We start from the raw sequence: 6,309 nt of genomic DNA, 5'->3' as shown, positions 1-6,309 counted from the left end.
CTCGATCTGTTTCAGCCTCTTTAATGCTCAGTGACTGACTCTCCATCAGAGTCCCTGTTTCCTGATCCAGAACCACCGACATCGGGTATAAAAGTGTCATTAGTTTCTAAGTTTAGGACTGAGCTCAGTCACCCACCTGTGGAGGTCCTCGGTCACCTGGGTCATGGAGAGACTACCTGATAGGAACTGGACTTTTTTTTAATTTGTAGGTTCTTGAAGATATTTGACCCGTCCTCTGAAAGACTTCTTCAGTTCTAAACGCTGGTGGTCCCACGTATTTACCCGGGTTCCACCTGGCCCCAGGTGTGTCACCACCCTGTCAGAGGAAAGGTCAAACATCTTCAGCCAGAGTCCACAGGACAGCTGAGGTTTGTTAGGACTGTGTTTATTGTGACATGTAATCCAAAAATGACATTAAAGATCACCTCCAACTAACCAACCAGATCTCTGGAAAATGACATCATTCCCTGAAGTCTCAGAGGTCAGACAGCCAGAGCGTTTGTGTTTGATGATCAGTTTAGAGGAACTTTACTCCAGCCGTGTTCCTGTTGGCTGCAGCAGGATTTTAAAGCACATGTGTGGTTCCGTGTGGTATTAGCTGTAATAATAGGACATGATCCCGGGCGGAGGCGTGCTCGCTCTCAGGGCGGTGGTGGAAAGCGGAGCTGGTCTCATGATGACGTGGACCAGGCTGTGAGGAGCTCTCGGCTGTGCTGCCTGCTTCATCTTGCTCTGATGTCATCCTGTCCGTGTTCCTGATTGGTCCGATGCTGCCTGCAGCCCTCCTCCCGACTCACTTGTAGCTACATTAATAAATCCTGGATTGACTAATGGACCTCTGACCCTGACCGATGACAGATGAAGCTGGCCTGACCAGAGGTGTGAGGTTAATGAGCCTACAGTGTACCTGCTAAGTCACCATGGTAACTAAGCACAGGTTACAGAGCGCTGTGATGATCACAGCCTTATTTTATCTGTGTGACATTGTGATGGACCGAGCAGCGAAGGAAACTTAGGCACATGTTAAAGTCCAAAAAAAAGATTTTTTATTAAACCCAAAAACATAATTGGTTATATCATGCTAAAAGAATAAAATCTTGGGCCCATAAATAGTGGCTAATCAGCCCACAAAAAGAGGTAAAACACAGAAAACCCAACTGAAACTAACATAATGAACTCCAATTCCCCCCCCATGGTCCCGAGTTATGGAATGAGCCAATCTGCAGTTTTCCATCAAGGCTTGCTCCGCCCCTTTTCCACCTCTTGGCCCTTCAATCAAGGGACTGGAGCAGCTGCAACTAAGGTAACTCAGAAAACAAAGATTAAATCATACATAACAGTGTAAACTAAAATGTGTGCACTTATTTTAGAATGCAGTGTTATGTGGATATGTGAACTAATTCTAAACCAAAACCAGTTCTTCATTGTCATGTAAACTAATTCCTATATTTAAAGAAAGACAAATGTGAATGCAGTGTTATGTATAAGCCTCTATACCAGGGGTCCCCAATCCCAGTCCACGAGGGCCAGTGTCCCTGCAGGTTTTAGATGTGTCCTTGATCCATCACAGCTGATTTAAATGGATAAATTACCATGTGTGTGATGGCTGCACTTACAGCCACACAGGGGCCGTTTATCAATGCCCAAGTACGCGAGTACGTACTCGCGTTCTCGGTGAGCACGTACTCGCCGAGAACGCACGGGAGTACGTACCCGCCGAGAACGCGAGCACGGACTCGCGATATGTACAATTGGAACACCAGCGTACGTGATGATGTCACAGGTCCGGAGTTTTTACTGCCGTCCCCTCTTAATGTAACTGTGAGTAACATGTTATGAAGCTTAACTTTAATCACAGCCAAACCGGTTTACTCAGGAACAAATAAAACACTGAAATGAACCAAACATTAACATTTAGAAGTGATCTAAGTGACTTATATATCATTGTTAACCTCAGTAGTGAAACCTCTATTAATAAAAATAGTGTACATGTACATACGTGTACATACCTTAATAAAAACAAGCAGGTGAGATGTTAGACCGCTTTTATTTCTATTCTAGTGGACACTCAATACTATAGACAGCTGCTGGGGTTTCTTTAACCTGAGTAGTGAGAAGAGCGGGGGGGGGAGGGGGGGGGGGGTGCCGGGAGTCCGCTGTTGAGTTTTGGACGAAATGCATTCTGGGATATTTAGCTGTCCCAAGTCTACACCGATGCATGCTCGATAAAACGGGCGGATCGAGAACACATCCGGGACTTTTTCACGTTCTCGGCTTGATGCGTACTTCGAATTGGAACAGTACTTGGTCTCCGACTGATGACGTATCACGAGTACACGAGAACGCAAGTACGCACAAGTACGCATATTGATAAACACCCACTATGTCTTGAAGTTCTCCAGAGGCCTGGTAATGAACTAATCATGTGATTCAGGCGTGTTGACCCAGGGTGAGATCTAAAACCTGCAGGGACACCGGCCCTCGTGGACTGGGATTGGGGACCCCTGCTCTATACTAATATGGTGGATATTATCCCTGGGCGTTTATCAATATGCGTACTTGTGCGTACTTGCGTTCTCGTGTACTCGTGATACGTCATCAGTCGGAGACCAAGTACTGTTCCAATTCGAAGTACGCATCAAGCCGAGAACGCAAAAAAGTCCCGGATGTGTTCTCGATCCGCCCGTTTTATCGAGCATGCATCGGTGTAGACTTGGGACAGCTATATATCCCAGAATGCATTTCGTCCAAAACTCAACAGCGGACTCCCGGCACATCGTTTTCACCCCCACCCGCCCGCGGTCTTTTTACTACTCAGGTTAAAGAAACCCCAGCAGCTGTCTATAGTATTGAGTGTCCACTAGAATAGAAATAAAAGCGTTCTAACATCTCACCTGCTTGTTTTTATTAAGGTATGTACACGTATGTACATGTACACTATTTTTATTAATAGAGGTTTCACTACTGAGGTTAACAATGATATATAAGTCACTTAGATCACTTCTAAATGTTAATGTTTGGTTTATTTCAGTGTTTTATTTGTTCCTGAGTAAACCGGTTTGGCTGTGATTAAAGTTAAGCTTCATAACATGTTACTCACAGTTACATTAAGAGGGGACGGCAGTAAAAACTTCGGACCTGTGACATCATCAAGTACGCAGGTGTTCCAATTGTACATATCGCGAGTCCGTGCTCGCGTTCTCGGCGGGTACGTACTCCCGTGCGTTCTCGGCGGGTACGTACTCACCGAGAACGCGAGTACGTACTCGCGTACTTGGGCATTGATAAACGGCCCCTGTGTGGCTGTAAGTGCAGCCATCACACACATGTTCCTCTGATAATGGCTGTGATTGGGGGAGGCGGAGCTCAGTTGATCCCCTTGATGTGAGCGTGCTCAGATCATGGAGCAGGAAGTTCACAGAGAAGGCTGATGCCCAGCTGACCTCTGACCTGAGGGTTCAGCTTGAACACAAAGCCGGGCTTTGATGATCCGGCGTCACAGCTGCTGTGATGACAAACTCATGAAACAAAGTTTGAAAGATGATTAGAAACATTAGAAATATTTATAGGTTCCTTATAAATGTTTCTGCTAGCATTAGCTTCGTTTAGCTCACCTGATTTGGTTTGGTCCAGGTGCTCCTGACTGATGCTGAGCGTCCGCATGAAAGCACCCGTGGACTGCCCCAGTGTTAGCTAGCTCACTTCATCTGTAACAGGAAGTAATGTGTGTGTGTTGCTGACACGTGTACCTGTGACCTGCTGCCACACAGATCACACCTCAGGCTCACAGGTACACTCACAGCTCCCCACACCCACACTGCTGACACTGAGCCAGCCCACTCACACCTGAGCAAGCAGGTGAGCTCTTTTATTTAAAAACATGTGTCTGACTGCAGGAGACCCCTGGGAAATGTGTTTTTATTCAACGCACAATTTATTTTGTAATAATACGTTTTCATTCTAAGCCACATAAACAGAGAATGCTGCTCTGCATAGATTCAGTGAGCCAGATTAAAACCTGCTTTTATTTCCACTCAAGACAGAGACATGTTTTACTTTGATATACTAACTGATGTTTATTCTGAGAGTACTACAGCAGTAAGTGTGCAGAAATGAGACCAGCAGGGGGCAGCAGAGGACAACACCCGCCGCAGAACTTCACATAGACACGGTGACAAACCAGCCCTGGAGCTCCAGCAGGTACGGGAGCCTGGAGACTGGTGTATCCGATCTTCAGCCAATCAGACGTGAGCCCCAAGAAGAGAAGTGAGCAGGCAACAGCATAAGCTGATGAGCATGAAGTCTTTGTGTTTACTCCTCAGACTGAACTTTAACTGTTAACCCACAGAACCCTGGAACTGTCAGTCTGAGGCCACGCTGAGAAACGAGCCACATCGAAAGGCATTTTCACAACAATATAACATTTACTCAAACTAAATAATGTAATCTGATTACAGTGAGACGCCTGTTTGAGCTACTGGCAGCAGTAATGAGTCTTTAATGTCTCACAGGTGTGAACATCACAGCTCAGAAGAGACATTGTTTAAAACTGTGATCATACAGCACAGCTTCCACAGTGTTAAACCTGCCGTCACACCTGTGACACTGAAGATTCTCTGCTCTGTGTGCATGCCTCATCCTGTTGGAGGGTCTCTTCTGCTCATCAGATTAAAGCCAGACTTAATCTGACTGATGGATGGATGCATGGATTCATGGATGGATGGATGGATGGATGGACTGATTGATGGATATATGCATGGATGGATGGAGGGATAATGGATGGACGGATGGATGGACGGATGGATGAAGGGGTGGATAGATGGATGGAAGGATGATAGATGATTATGGATGGATGGACTGATGGATGGATGGAGGGATGATGAATGGACTGATGGCTGGATGGAGGGATTCATTCATGGATGAAATGATGCATGGGTGGATGGGTGGATAGATGAATGGAGGGTGACTGATAGATGGATGGAAGGATGATGGATGATTATGGGTGCATGGGTGGATGGATGGGTGGGTGGATGGATGGATGGATGGATGGAGGGGTGATGGATGGACTGATGCATGGATGGATGGATAGATGGATGGACGGATGGATGAAGGGGTGGATGGATGGATGGGTGTTTGGATAGATGGATGGAGGAATGACTGATACATGGATGGAAGGATGATGGATGATTATGGATGGATGGATGGATGGATGGATGGAGGGGTGATGGATGGACTGATGAATGGATGGATGGATGGAGGGGTGATGGATTTACTGATGCATGCATGGATGGATGGATGGATGGATGGAGGGATAATGGATGGACTGATGGATGGGTGGATGGGTGGGTGGGTGGATGGATGGATGGATGGATGGAGGGGTGATGGATGGACTGATGCATGGATGGATGGATGGAGGGGTGATGGATTTACTGATGCATGCATGGATGGATGGAGGGATAATGGATGGACTGATGGATGGGTGGGTGGGTGGATGGATGGATGGATGGATGGAGGGGTGATGGATGGACTGATGCATGGATGGATGGATGGAGGGGTGATGGATTTACTGATGCATGCATGGATGGATGGAGGGATAATGGATGGACTGATGGATGGGTGGGTGGATGGATGGATGGATGGAGGGGTGATGAATGGACTGATGCATGGATGGATGGATGGAGGGGTGATGGATGGACTGATGGATGGGTGGACGAGTGGATGGACGGATGGATGAAGGGGTGATGGATGGACTCATGCATGGATGGATGGATGGAGGGGTGATGGATTTACTGATGCATGCATGGATGGATGGATGGATGGATGAGGGATAATGGATGGACTGATGGATGGGTGGGTGGGTGGATGGATGGATGGATGGATGGATGGATGGAGGGGTGATGGATGGACTGATGCATGGATGGATGGATGGAGGGGTGATGGATTTACTGATGCATGCATGGATGGATGGATGGATGGATGGATGGATGGATGGAGGGATAATGGATGGACTGATGGATGGGTGGGTGGGTGAATGGATGGAGGGGTGATGGATGGACTGATGCATGGATGGATGGATGGAGGGATAATGAATGGACTGATGGATGGGTGGACGGGTGGATGGACGGATGGATGAAGGGGTGGATAGATGGATGGAAGGATGATGGATGATTATGGATGAATGGACTGATGGATGGATGGAGGGATGATGAATGGACTGATGGATGGATGGAGGGATTCATGGATGAAATGATGCATGGGTGGGTGGGTGGATAGATGAATGGAGGGTGACTGATAGATGGATGGAAGGAT

This window comes from Pelmatolapia mariae, linkage group LG10_11 (genome assembly GCF_036321145.2).
Source record: "Pelmatolapia mariae isolate MD_Pm_ZW linkage group LG10_11, Pm_UMD_F_2, whole genome shotgun sequence".
Classification (NCBI taxonomy): domain Eukaryota; kingdom Metazoa; phylum Chordata; class Actinopteri; order Cichliformes; family Cichlidae; genus Pelmatolapia; species Pelmatolapia mariae.
The sequence above is the reverse complement of the archived record's forward strand: the minus strand, read 5'-3'. Positions refer to the sequence as shown.